At 38.3% G+C, this 14490-nt stretch overlaps 1 protein-coding gene across 5 annotated transcripts in view; it reads right to left on the bottom strand.

The window, feature by feature from the left end:
- Positions 1–9083, bottom strand: part of LOC115769356 (poly(rC)-binding protein 3) — a 96711-nt gene extending 87628 nt beyond the window's left edge. For all 5 annotated transcript variants that reach the window (XM_030714133.1, XM_030714134.1, XM_030714130.1 and 2 more), the window contains exon 1: positions 8921–9083. The gene's annotated coding sequence lies outside the window, so the exon portion shown is untranslated. The remainder of the gene's footprint in view (positions 1–8920) is intronic.
- Between the last annotated feature and the right edge of the window lie 5407 nt (positions 9084–14490).

The following is a 14490-nucleotide window of genomic DNA, read 5'->3' as shown; positions in this document are numbered from 1 at the left end:
GGAGCCCACTGGGCTTCAGCTTTGGGATCTATTAGCGGCAACATTGCAGCTGCCTGGCGCTCACATTTTGGGCCAACATCTTTGCCGGAAAGGTGTGTGGTTGTATTCATTTTTTTTTTTTTTTGGGTCTAGCGCGCTTTTAGGATTACAAAATGTTTTTCATTAGAGTTGTTTTTGGCGACGATATGCGGCAATTATAAAGGGGCAATGCGTAGAGACGTGAATTCACTAAACAAATCTTCAGTATTCTGCGCTTTAATGAGCTCGTAATGAGTTTGGGCCAATAAGGTGCTGCCAGTTACTCGCGTGTAATTGTGATGAGGATTAAGAGCTCATTATGTATGCGAACAGGAGCGACTAGTGCAATGAAATTGCTCAACCGAACAATTGAGCATAATTGCAAGGGTGAAAGTTTGTAATTTATGAGAGGAAGCAATTCCGAGGGCAAGATAGAGAGAACAAAGAGAAAGCAAGAAGGTTAGACAAATTGTAAGTTCCATATATATATATATACAATCAACATAAATATTTAATAAGTGGTAAAGGAATAGGGAGATGGGCCTGGGACGACTTTTTCGTGTCAGAAAAAAACACACAGAGCACGATCTCTAATGACAGTCTACAGCAAAAACAATTTTATCAGGGTAATTTTTCGATTCTAACTCAATAAACCAACCTTTTCCGAATGTGGAGTAAAATATATTATCGTCAATTAAAATAATTTAAAACTACTCTATTCTAGATCGAGGGATGGGCTGCTCCGTGATAAATTATTCTCGAGCGCATCTAAAAAACCCATCTCTATTTTGGTGTACATAAGCGCAAATCTTGCATACCCTGAAAGTAAGCTGGCTGCGCTTTTCATTTTCCAATATTTGCTAATTTAGCGCAATCAAAAGGCACATATTGGCTTTGAGAGAAATGAAATTCGTTGCGTTGATATTTACATTTTTATGCAACGCAATACGATTTGAATAAACAACAACCGAAGCTTAAATTCCCATTTGAACTCTGGAGCGTAATTAAAATTGCAATCTATAGTTTGCAGTTGGTGGCCTGAAAAGCAAAATAAAAAAACAAAAATAAGTAAAACCCACCCCGAACTTTTCAATTAATCTAAGTAATTAAAGTTTAAGACCAAATGCGAGCAGAGCGACCACATGCCTGGCATTGTCTGACAAAAGCTGCAAAAGCCCCAAACATCTGCAACAAATCAATTTGCAAGAACTTTTCCATTGTGTTTGCAACTATTTTTATTGGTCGCTTTAGTTTGGCTATGCTATTTGGCCAGAAGTCTGCTCATGTTGGCTTTTCACAAAAATACACACACACACACAGAAGGACAGCCCTATATCGATTTAGTTTTCCGATAAATTGACAATGGGTTTACACAAAATGGCGCCAGAAGGCGGCAGGCGGCAGGCGGTGGCGAGAAGGCAAGCCGAAGTGGTCGCCTAACCATGTGGCGACCCAAGTGTATGGTGTCTTGTGTCGGATATCAAAGGACTTTAAATCAAAATTCAATTACACTTTTCACTGATGCTCTTAAGACTTGGGCGGGCACATCCGCCCGCTGTGAAAGGCAACCAGCATGAGCCCTTCACCTGTTCGTGATAGTGAAAATCAGCAGCAGGCAACTGAAAATTAAGCATAAATTGCAGCCGACCGACTATGAGATGCTCTTTTTACAGTTATATAACAAGAAGCGTAGCTTGACAGCAGAAAAAAAAATTGCACCAAACCGACTACATGTGATGCCATTTTGACGGTTGGAAAACAGAAAATAGAATTAAATTCTGCCTTTCAATAATTTTCTAAATTTCATTAAATTACAATGTAGGGCCAATAAATTTTCCCCTCACAATGTATATTCTTATATAAAGTGTATATATATTTATATTGAACTAGCTTTCTCTGATGTACACAAAAAGCGTGTCGAGTGTTCGACCTGCTGGCATTAAGCTGAGCTTTTCAGTTGTCAGAGTTTTCAGGCTTTCGAGTGCTTTTGTGTTTACTGTGGTCGTCAACAGGACGCTGTCGGTATGCTAACTCGCTGGCACCTGGACACGCGCCCAAAATGTAGCATTCGCAGCTTGCCGTCAATTTGTTTGATATGCAAACAAGAAAATCACCGCCATGTCACCATTTGCATTTTAAAGCGCCAACTAGAATACATTTTACCCATACCTATCAATATATAGACATATATATATATATTGGAACGCAACGTCATTGCGAAAATTAGCCTAATGTGCAGAGCTCAGTTGAGGTTTTCGATTTGTTCCCGGGGGCAGCTTATGGCACAAATTTCAATTATGTTGCACACGCTATATATAGAGGAGGGGCTTTCACGAGAGCCAATGCAATGGCGAGCACTTACAACAACTTATAAATAGCCTCGGTCTGTGCAAATTTTCACATTAATTAAATTTTAGCGACGACGACGAACACACACGCACACAGATCCCAAAAAAAAAGAAGAAATAATGTAGAGACCTGCGACGGCGTCAACGGCCAACATCGTTGACATATTGAAGGAAAACGACAGATTTAGTACATAATATATAGACAACATATAAGCGCAGCAGCCACAGACAAGTGCTGCCGTGCAGTAGGGTTGCATTAAACGCAGATGGAACAGGGCATGCCTTGGGACTGCGTGCTTAACATTATGGGAACAAATGCTTATTAAATCTATCCTTAAATTTGTACAGTTTTGAAGATTAATGAGTGTTAAGTTAATGCACTATGTAAAAATACTTTGCTTATTCTATTCGCCTTTACTTATATATATTTTTTTGCTTTATATAATAAGAGACTTTATGAAAGCGCATTTTAATGCCGAAACGCTAAGGAGAATAATTACAAAAGTGAATGTCATATTATTAAAATAACATAAAAGTGCAAGAAAAAAATAACATAAACAACTATTTACTCATTGAAAGTCGAGCATCATTTGATGACTATAAACTAGCACAATAAAAAATAAACACCTCAATAAATATTGTTAAATAACACAATGAGCTTAATAATAAACTTGTTGATAAATGTTGTTAAGTAATATAATTATTTTAAGTCGATGACTATTTTTTTCTTTAATTTTGTATCTGATTATCATTTGATGAGTATAAATTTGATTAGTTCATATTTTCTTTAAGTTTTTCTAACCCAATATACCTATTTTTCTATACATAAATCTAAACTATTTTAAATATAAATAGTGTTATTTAAGTATGAATATTACTTTTGCTGATCAACTTCAACAATTTTTAAGTTTTACAAATACGTTGAACTTTGTGAAGCTGCTTGCACTTATGTATATTAAAAACTTGTTCTTTGAACACTTTAACGATTTTCTACTTTTATGCGCACTTACTCAATTTTTTAGCTAAATAATTTTTAATAAGAAGTTTATGTATGCAAGACGCATAAAAATTCCTGTTTAACGAAAAATAAATCATTTAGAGAACTTTCAAAAATGTGATCTAAATCGTCTTTATCCGAAAACCAAAACAAAAGCCAAAAAAAAAACATGCTTAAATATTAAAATAAAGAACTAACGAAAACAAATATTGATTAATATTGAGAGAATTGAATTGTTTCAATAAGTTGTTTGCATTCATAGCGATATTTTTGCACTAATGAGGAGCTCTAAGCCGATTTTGAAATATTAAATATTTATTCATTGATCCCAGCTCTACTTCTTGAGTTCCACAAACATTTGAATCAAGTGCGGACACTCGAGGAGACGAAAAGTTTTTAAGTTTTCTCTTTTTTTTTCTTGTTTGCCCGCACCAGCCCTGTGACATCTTGAGTGCCCTTGCCTCCGTCTCCCGGCGGCTGCATTTGGCAATGCGATGCGAATCTGTTGGCCGAGGCACTCGTCCCGTACCCAGCCGATGAGGAGGCACTTACCAGTGCCAACGTAGTCGTCGCCACTCGACGCCGCTGACGTTGTCTAAATTTAGCTGCACTTTTTGCCGCTATTTTGCTGCAGTTGCTGCAGCGCTTACAATGCTACGCAAAAATATGCGAAATTGCCACAACAAAGCCAACAACAACAACAGCAATAAGAACAAGAGCAAAATATTTGGTGTAATTATTTTTGATTTTGTGAATGTGTTTCGAACAGCATTTAGAAATGCATAAAAGCTTGTTAATTGAATTGTACAGGGACAGCTAACAATAATATGTATTCTATATGTAAAAGCATGTCTCGAATCTTGGCTGGCTAATTGGGCATTGGAATATGCCCGACAACAGATCTTGGGAATTGTGTCACTTATTCATTATTCAATTAATTGCATTTAAATCATATTTGATTCAATTTCCTGTGTGTGTGTGTTTAAACAGTTTAATAATAAATTGAGTGCAGCACTGGGCAACATTTTAACATGTTGACTATTTCTGATCCACAAACAACACTTGACTGCTCTGATTTTGGCATTTCCACTACAATATAATTTAATTATTGTTGTTGATTGTTTGTTAAACTGGAAGTTTAGTTGAAATCCTAAAGATTATAGCGCTCAATTAGCGCCCACCTATAAAAATAATTTATTTAAAATCATTTTTCAGCTGATACAATTTACGTACTAAGTTAGTCTTAGTATTAAAAGCTGTTGCAAATGCTCAACTAGACCAAATGTAACATTTTAGCTTCAGTCCTGTCTTATCTATAGCTCAACAATTACAATGCCCCTTCCTTTATCTTGGCGTCCACCTGGACCGTAAGCCATCTGGAGGTCCCAATTCACAGTAACCAGAGCAAAATGCCTGTGAAGACTCCAAAAGCGAATTGCTATTAAAACCCCACAGCAAACCACACACCTCCACGATTAATCAAAACGATGCTGCCGCCCATCTGAAACTACGCAGTCCAAGTCTGAGGCACTAGCTCCATCGCATAAGAAGAGTACAAGCCGAGGCGGGGTAGCCGGCTTCCCATGATACGTGACAAACGACGCCGTCGAACGCGATCTCCGCCTAACAAAGGTCAGAGACCAAATAAATTTCTTTAGACGCTACGCCAACAAACTGCAGCGTACGCTGTTGCCTGGGTCCTGGCTGAACCCATCAGAGTCGCATCCAAAGGTCACACCCCTGCAACCTACCTACAAGGCGAATCACATGAATACTTCACTTTATTAAGCGTTGTCCTCAATCCCTATCATCGTAAATATCCTATGTAAATACCACTCAATTTAAAAACAATAAAAGCTACTAGAAGTCGTAACTATAACTTTATCCCAGTGTTTCGTTTGGTAAAGATCATAAGGCACCGATCGACTCCAGAGCTAACTAACATATATAAGACATTTTATATTTATACCATTTAAATGGATATTTAAAAACCTATGCATACACAATTCAAAATCTTCTGCATCCTCAATAGAAATGTTATTTCGTCTTCTTGTTGTATTCGTTAAATAAACAAGTAGGTAAAAGTTCAGCTAAGCGATTCATTGGTTACCGATTCATGATTTCACAATGCATATTCCATCATAAATCATTGCGAAGGAGCATAGCTACAGTTCCTCCTATTCGTATGCCCATTGCAAGTTGTCGACCTCAGTTTTAATGAAATGCTGCGGTTAGTTTACCTCAAGCTGTAGCTCTGGCTCAGTGAAGACCACAGCCAATCGCTGGCTTCAAAACTTTTAATGAAGCCCGCCTGGTAACGATTGCCAGACACCAATCTGAAATGCCAAGCGAAGGTGCGATGGCAACTACTGCTACAACTGCTGTGTGGGTTTTGGGGTATTTTGCTCAACGCTAATCAAATTAGAATACTCAGGCAGGCACACACCTTCGAGTGGATATTGTCAGCGAGCTGCCTTTTGCGGTCAGCCAAACTTTGTCGAAAGGCAACGTCTTGCATATTACTTATCATTAATTATTTGCCGCCCCAGAGTTGAGCATAATATTTATTTCAAATTTTAATGAGCAAGCGACAGCAGTCAAAATGGCTTTCAAGCAGCAGCTACAGCTTCTGCGGTTGCCTTGACAAATCGCAGATATGGTGGCAGGCATGCCACAATATATTGCCAACTTGTGCGGTATGCAGCAGCAACAATAAATTCCACAGAGGCAACTAAAACGCACGCAGCAGCAGCTACTTAAGTGCAAAAGTGTAGTATACTTTTCTGCTGCACTTGCAGCAAAGACGGCACGTGATTGATGTGGCATGAACAGCCAGAGAGACGGGTGGTAGAGGCGGGAGAGGAGTCAAGGAGGTAAAGTAAGCAAAAGAGCAGCCAAAAAAACGTTTACGTTCAGTGTAGCATAGCTTACATGCTCTTTACATGGCCATTAGATATTTTATACGAGCATATCTCAAGGAATAAAAAATAGCTCAACGATAAAAGTTTTCGTTTCAAGAGAAAACAGTGTCTTTGTCACTTGATTCCTTGGATTTGATATGATAAATTGAACGTAGCTTTACCTTACTTTTGATTGCACGAATGATAATCTGTTGGAATATGGCGGATAGTGGTATGTGCCTTGGCAAGATTTCACAACATTCAATATCTTTAGCTAAATATAATCTATCAATCAAACCTATGCAAAAGTATACTGTCTAAGAAATTTTTAGTTGAATATAAGCTAGCACTCAAAAAATAACCTGCCAAAGATATATTTCAGAAAAAATGGATACATAAATATAAATAAAATGAACTTGATTTCAAAATATTAAATGTTCGCCGTAAAATATAACCTACCTGTCAATAGCTTAAAAAATCGCATACCAAAACTAAATTTGAAAAAACTATATATAACAAATTTAAAAGTAATCTATATTAATAAACTATAATAATAACAACTAAGAGGTTCTAGTCGGGAGCTCCCGACTAGGGGATACCCTGAACCCTCTTCTTCCAACATCAAATGCATACATATATTTTATTTTAGAAGCTATATGTCAAGTTTGGTGAGTAGCTCTTATTATTTACCCAAATTGCCCAAAAAACAGGATATCGATATCGATTGCTTGGAAACGGAGCAAGTTATCGATTATCGGAAACAAACTCGATCTGCGCTGGAACTAGGAGCATCTACATCTAAATTTCAAGTCTCTAGCTCTTATAGGTTCTGAGATCCTTGCGTTCATACATACGGACAGACGGATAAGAGAAATAGAATATACAAATATATGCATTTGATGTTGGAAGAAGAGGGTTCAGGGAATCCCCCAGTCGGGAGCTTCCGGCTAGAACCTCTTACTTGTTTTCTTTATTATTGCATCTATTTTATTTCCGTTTAAAGCGCCTTTAATTGGCATTATTTTTTTAAAAAGGCAGTACGTATATTTTTTGCATTGTCATTAGCTGGAATTTTAATTTTCCATCATTTTTGGCATGGCAACGACTGCCAAAGATTTTGGGAAGCTGCATTTATTTGTGCAACGGCGGAAGGTCGTCGACGGCTGTCAAAGAAATAACAAATAAAATAAAAGAAGGGAAATCAACAAAGTGCGCAAGTTGCAAATCAAAAGATGTACATGCCAAAAATAAGGGCAAAGGGCAGAGAGAGATGGAGAGAGAGAGAGAGAGAAAGCATCAGATAAATGAAAAGAAAAGCATTTGGTGCAGGAAACGATATGCAATTCTTTTCCTCTTCGACGCGGCAGCGGCGAGTGGCAGGGGCCTGTCAGGGACAGCACGAAATTGGCCAATTTACATGCGTTTGTGTTTTTTAGCCAAGAAGAAAACGAGGATTGAACTTCAATTCAAACTTTGAGTGTGTGTGTGCATGACTCTGTGTGGGTGAGGGTTACGAATATAAAGTGGTTTTGCAAATATTGCAGCTCCTTTAACTGTGCAGCTGCTGCTGCTGCGTTCAAATACCAGCAAAGAGTTTAAGCCCAGCCAAGCGGTGCACTCAACTGGCATTAAGAGATAGAGAGAAAGGTAGAGAAAAGGAAAGCTGAGCAGGACAGACTCTAATAATGCACAGAATGAGTTGTTTCAGACAACGATTCAAAGCAGCTTCAAATATGTGGAGAACCAGCAGAGCAGGTGCAAGTCCTGATGGCTTATTTACAATTTAAAGGCATTTTGTCGAAGTCATACGCGACGTATGCGTAATGCCACTTAACAGACATTATAGCTTACATACGGCTAATAAGCTTATCAAATGCTACGAACTGTAACTAACGATGACTTGCGCTCAAAAACGTTTAATATCGTTGCAGTTGATGGGCTTAAGCACCATAGCAACAACGGGTCGTATGTGTAATGCGAATTTTCATATGTAAATGTAAAAATTGAAAATCCGATTGATGAGAAGCTTTAAAGTTTGCAGCACTAAAGTTTCGAACTGTAGATAACAATTGCAATTCGCAGAAAGGGTAAAAATGTAAACTAAGCATCTGACTCAATAAATCTCTGGAAACTTTAAAGTTAGATGTAAAACAGGTTTTTCTAGGTAATCTAAAAACGAGCTTTAATATAAACAAACATAACCACACAGATTCAGTAGCTGTTAACTGATGTAACAAGACTTCACAATAAATTTTTATATTACATGTCTTTTTTTTAGTTTCAATGGAAACTAAACTTTTTCAGCCGAACTACATAAAAAACTCATCCATATAAATGATAACATTTTGCTAATTACATGTCCTGCACGTCACAAATAATTTAAAAGTTGCACAAAAAGTGAAAGCCACACACTTGCCATATAAACTGTGTGTAGACAGTAAAAAAATAAAAAACCGGAAAATCAAGGAAACAAATGAAAGGACATGTCAACGACAGGCAGGATGGGAACACTTCGCTCTGAGCGAAAAAGCATTTAACTATTTTGCTGGAACAATATTCAATTTCCGTCTGTCTAATAAGTTTTTGGCTAGCACCACACACAAACACATCCAAGCACACTTACACACACGCACACGTACACTCTCTCTCACACTCACCAATGTTTTGGAGCCGTGGCATGTAATAAGCCAAGTCCAACTAGCATTCCTGTCCCTCTGCCTGCCCGTGTCCCGACTGCGTATCTTTCCAGGCAAGTTCTGTAAAGCCCGACAAAGTTCCATTACTCAAACTCGTACAGCGACGCACATTTTCCTTTAATTTCCTTTTTAGTTTCCAACGCCAACTAGCTCGTCACAAAAATGCCGGCTCTTCTGCTCTGCGTTCGTATTTTTTATTCTAGCCCGATGGTGCTTCGAAATTGTCAGCTTAAAGTATCGATGCATATCCTCAAACTTTAATGAATACCCGCGAGGCTATGCAAACAAAATGGTAACAGCCAAAGGGCCATATAAAATGTATTCGGGTAACCAAGTTTAAGCACAACGAACGCGTTCATTTGGCAACCAAATGGATGCCGAGACCCAACCAACGCGACAGCGGCACAGAGGCAGGTGCAGACTTTTCTACAGCTGCGGCAAAATATTGTTGAAGGATTGTCAATGTTTCAAACAACTCGGTACGGTTAAGAAAACTTTTTTTTAGCACAAGTTCATGCGCAGAGGGAAATCTAGATATTCAGATTGTTTAGCAAATTAAGCGAGGGGTAAGACTAAAATATATAGAGCGTAAATATAAATATATATACGATATATTTGTGTTCTGTTAGGGACTTATGATCTAGGCTTCACATAATTAATTTTAATAATAGTTTATATATATTGGGTTAACATCGACTGGAGAGAGAGAAAGGCTATACATCCATCTACCTATAAAGAAATATCCTTGTGTATCAAATTGTAATTATATTTATATATTTATCTCTTTTATCCTGCTATCCCTCTTTCTATTTTCTCTCGCTCTCTGTCTGTATCTCTTTCCTTGTCTCCAAAATCAAGCGTTTACGCATATAACAAAGTGTACAGAAAATTGCCACATAAACGCATTTGCTTTATGATTGCCATAGAAATAGAGTGAGATGGTGCTGGCTGCCCACGTTCTGTGGTAGGCGACGCCCACGCGACGGTAATGCAAATAGTATGGCCCAGACTTGGTTAGCTATCGGTTGGCTTGCAATTGGAACTGGCATTGGGAATGGTGGATGGGTAACAGGGTATCGAGTGCTCTATGCAACATTGCGGTTGCCTTACCCCCAAGAATGCCATGGAAATGACAGACGATGTAAAAGAGTTCATTAATATTGCAAGGTGGACGGGCGACAACAGCAACGACACCGACACCGTCAACACAAACATCAGGAGCAAAAGGAGCAACAGCAACAGGAACGAGGACAACATTTTGACTGTGTGCGCACAATTATTTTGTAATTTGTCATATTTTCTAGGGCTGGGCGTCAGTAGCGAAAGGCCGCCTACACCGAGGCGCCTTTGTCCAAAATTTTCAAGTAGCAAAGTCTCGGGCTCAAGTGGCTCGCCGGCCTACTAAATAGGAAATGCGGGCTCGTTGGTTCGCGTTGAGGATGGCAGGCCAGAGGGACGGGTGCGGGGGTTTTTGTTGTATCCTACCAGCCAGCTGCATAATTGTTTGTATTTTACGCTTTACATGAAAGCTAAGCAAATCTTTTGTTATGCACTGTCTACGGCAATAAGGCTGCGCCTCCTTTAAAAAAAAAAAAAAAAGAGAAGAAAAAAATCACGTCCCTCTATATCATCTCTGGTAACCCTTCTAGGCGCTTTTGTTGGCCTTACGCTTTGTGTGCATATTCTAAACATGGCAGCGCTTGGCGGCTACCTCAACCTACTTTCGGGGCCAGACTGCGTCGTCGCCGTTGTTAATACCTCTATAGTGACTGCCTAACCAGCACACCCAATGCAGCAAAGCCAATCTGCTCGCCCAGTCCAGCAGCGAGAGCCACCCACCATAAGTCCCCAACGTGCAGCAAGTCAACAGTGAGGCAGTCAGTCAGGCAGTTTTGTTGTTGTGCATATTTACCTAGCGCGCTCTTCATCGTTCACATCATCTGCAGCATTAACTGCCAGAGAGTGGGTACAATGACTACATCATTAGACTGGAAGCACAGGAGATGGCAAGCTGTAGAGCTGTGAGTCTAATGTTGTCTCCCTTGACTTGGCTTAGTTCGTGTACATGTTTATTTGTTTTTTAATTATGTTCAATGTCTATTCGGTATATTTTAGTGCAAAGTATTCACAAGTACAACCCCTTCTCCTTTGTAGAAAGAGTATTGAGATTTCGCCATGTTTCTGTTATTTATCATTCGTCATAATTTTCATATGCAGCAGTTGGTCCACGCAATTCCTCGCCTCCCAGACGACCACAGACTCTTGTCCGTTTCTTTGGCTCGCTTTCGCTACATTTTTTGTTGTATTTTTTGTATGCATATATATTTTTTTTCTTGTTTTTTGTTAAATTACATGCACATATACACAGTCAAATATTTATTTAAAACTTATGCCCGAGGCCTTTCATTACTGTGCACGTAAAAATATATATTTTCTGTTCTGTGCTCTGTAGTTTCCTTCTTTTATTTTTTATGTTTTACTTTTGATATTTTGCCTGTGCTAAAAAAAAGCATGTTGCTTTGTTTGGCCGGTTCGTCTCTTTTAGTGGCAACCGTACCATGATATTGAGTAAACTTTATTTTTTTATATTTTTTGTTCTTTTTTTTTCAAATGCGTTTTGTTACTTCCTGTTAAAATCGGAGCTTCGTTCGTTTACTTTAACGTCCCGCTAAGTTAATTTTTTTACTCATTTCCATATTTTCTAGTGTCTAGCAGAGTTATAATTAGTCGCCCTTGTTGTGCATGTCCTTGTATGCGCCCATTGTCCTGTCCGGAGTACAATGCGTTATGACGTAGTGAAGCCAGAGCAAAGTTGTTGAACATTTAATGGGATTTACCCACCGAATTGTTTTAAATTACCATACTCTTTGCTAGCTTCTAGCAGACCAACGGAAGCAAAAAATGGAAGTAGCTTGAAGTGTCGAATAGCTGAAGAGTTAAAGGGTCAGTATACACTGACAACCATTGAGATATTAATTAAAATTATGCAGAGTTTGGAGCTAATAGATTTTCTTAGGAATCAATCAAATGCCACTGTCGGTTGGTAATTGATATTTGCTTTGACAATGTTATGTTGACCATGGGAGGGAAAATTAATTAGAAGCATAGCTCGGTATATGAATAGAAATTGAAATAGAGTTAGAAAAAAATTATCATAAATATCGCTGGAAGTTCTATTCTTGTTCAATTAACAAGCATCGATAGAGATAGGAGATGGGAACAAACATTTTTCAGCAGAATAAAATTGAATAAACTTTTAAGTCCTTTTAAAATGATTAAATTTACTTTTGCATATTTTCTGTTCAAAATGTACTTTTATAAAGTCTTGTAGTTATGTTTTCCGAGGTTCTTTTGTGAGCGAAATGCATATATGACATATTTATATTTCAAGAAGAAGTCCATGAAATATCTAGCGAAAATATCTAGCCAGAAAGCACGCAGACATAGAGTGCAGTGCAGTCCTCAGCCAAACAGTCGACTCTAGTTTCAATCTCAGGCCAGGACACTTGAACTCCTACATTGCACTTGGGTTAAGGAGGAGACAATCGTTCGCAACTGTACTACACATTTTCGAAGGTGAAATAAATTGTACAAAGGTGACACTGGAGTGTCTGGCCCCATTCGTTTACTCTACGCGCGCTCATTAAATAAATTGGATTATATTCCAAGACATGTTTATTCATAAGCTAGGCCCAAAGGGGATTGCCCAAGTCGACACTAACTTTACAAATGTCTATCAGTTGAAAGTAGAATATAATGCCTAGCTCAACTTAAAAACGAGAAAGTAAGGATATATTCCACACGCCGAAAATGTAAAACTCTTGTAGACATTTGACTTACGAATAGTGAAGCTCGTAAGTGAATAATGAAAATACTTATTTAGAAAAAACAGAATATTTTGCTATATAAAACTCAACTTTCGTGCGATTCTTCCCATAGTGCTAAAAAATATAGTAATGCAACATTGAAAAGATTTGGCTACATATAAACTTGGTCAAGATATCTTGATAAACATAAAAGCTACTCATACAATAACTTAATTTTTCACTGATCGTTCCAATAGCAGCAATAAGATATTCAGCCCGAATATATGAGAAACATAATGAAATTCATAAAAAATATCTTGAAGATATTTGAAAAACTTTTCTTTTTCCATACAATTTCGAACGATAGTTTCTAACACATGTACTACCTGCAAAAGATGGAAGGACCTATGCCAAGTTTCAAGAAGATAGCTTAGAAACTGAAAGACTAGTTCCCATGGAAACAGACGGATATGGATATATTAACTGGGCTGTTGATGCTAACCTAGAATATATATATTCTATGGGGTTGGAGATGTCTCCTTCTATGCGCCACATAATTCATGACAAAATTCCATTCGTGAAAAAAATCAATTCATAATAAAAATTTACTTGTTTTTTTATAAATAAAATCTAAATAAAGTAAATAAAATCTGTATAGAATTGAACATCGAAAACTCACCTGTTAAAATTATTGTTTGATTTATTCACTTATGTGTATTTTTCAGTAATTGTTGACGCTAATCGAATTAACGAATTTTGCGTTTAATTATAAATTCTTTGGTTTAGTTCACTAATTGGTTTTGGTTTACTGTTAATTGTTTTCGTTATTATCCCGTTTGATAATTTGGGCGCCAAAGTACAGTCAGCAAACACGCACTTACACACATATATGCATTTGGTCACACTGACACTCGCTGCCACTTTTTTGCACTCTCTGTCTGTCTCTGTCTCTCTCTCTCTCTATCTCCCTCTCGCTCCAACAAAAGCACTGTTCCTTTTTGGGTGCGTGTTTATTATGACGTTTGTTGCAGTTCGGCGGCGTCTGTCGATTGCCTCTGGGGCTGGTAGTTAATGCAGTTTGTTTGTTTGGCGACGTTTATTAGATTGAGCGAGGTGTAGTGTGAGCATGCATAGGCGTTGAGCAGACTGGATATTTGGCTGTGTGGCCAGACTCCAATTTGGTTGGCGGCTTAACTGTTGTTTTTGGTTTGTTGGTAATGTGTGAAGCGCACAGAGGACATACACAACTTGACTGAGCGAAACTGCACAAATAACTGAATTGAAATTTCGCCACACCAAACACTGTGTAAGGGCAAATTGTAGGAGAGCGCATCTGTGTGGGCGAGCCAAAGGAGGGGCAGCGGGGGGCATTTAGGGGTTATGCAGCAACAATTTTGCCTATAGCTTATTTTCGGCAGCGCACACGCGAAAAACAGCAAAACACGAAATTTCTTACAGTCGAGAAATGCACTCGAGTGCATTTTAATTGATTTTTTTCCTCATGCACATTTCCAAGAGCGTGCGAGCGGGAGAGCAAAAGAGACAGAGAGAGAGAGAGAGTGAGAGAGAGAGAGGAACGAAAAGAAAGAGAGCGAGAGCGTAATCTGTGTGTCTTACTCGTTTGTTATACGCGGCGTATGCGTAACATTTACGGTTGCATTTCGCACGCACCTTATTTTGAGTGAGTTTTTCTTTGGTTTTGAGTGAGTTTTTCAACCATTTGCG

Source organism: Drosophila novamexicana, unplaced genomic scaffold (assembly GCF_003285875.2).
Source record: "Drosophila novamexicana strain 15010-1031.04,08,12 unplaced genomic scaffold, DnovRS2.1 tig00004554-arrow-pilon, whole genome shotgun sequence".
NCBI lineage: Eukaryota > Metazoa > Arthropoda > Insecta > Diptera > Drosophilidae > Drosophila > Drosophila novamexicana.
Note: the sequence above shows the minus strand (reverse complement) of the source record. Positions and strands in the feature narration are given on the sequence as shown.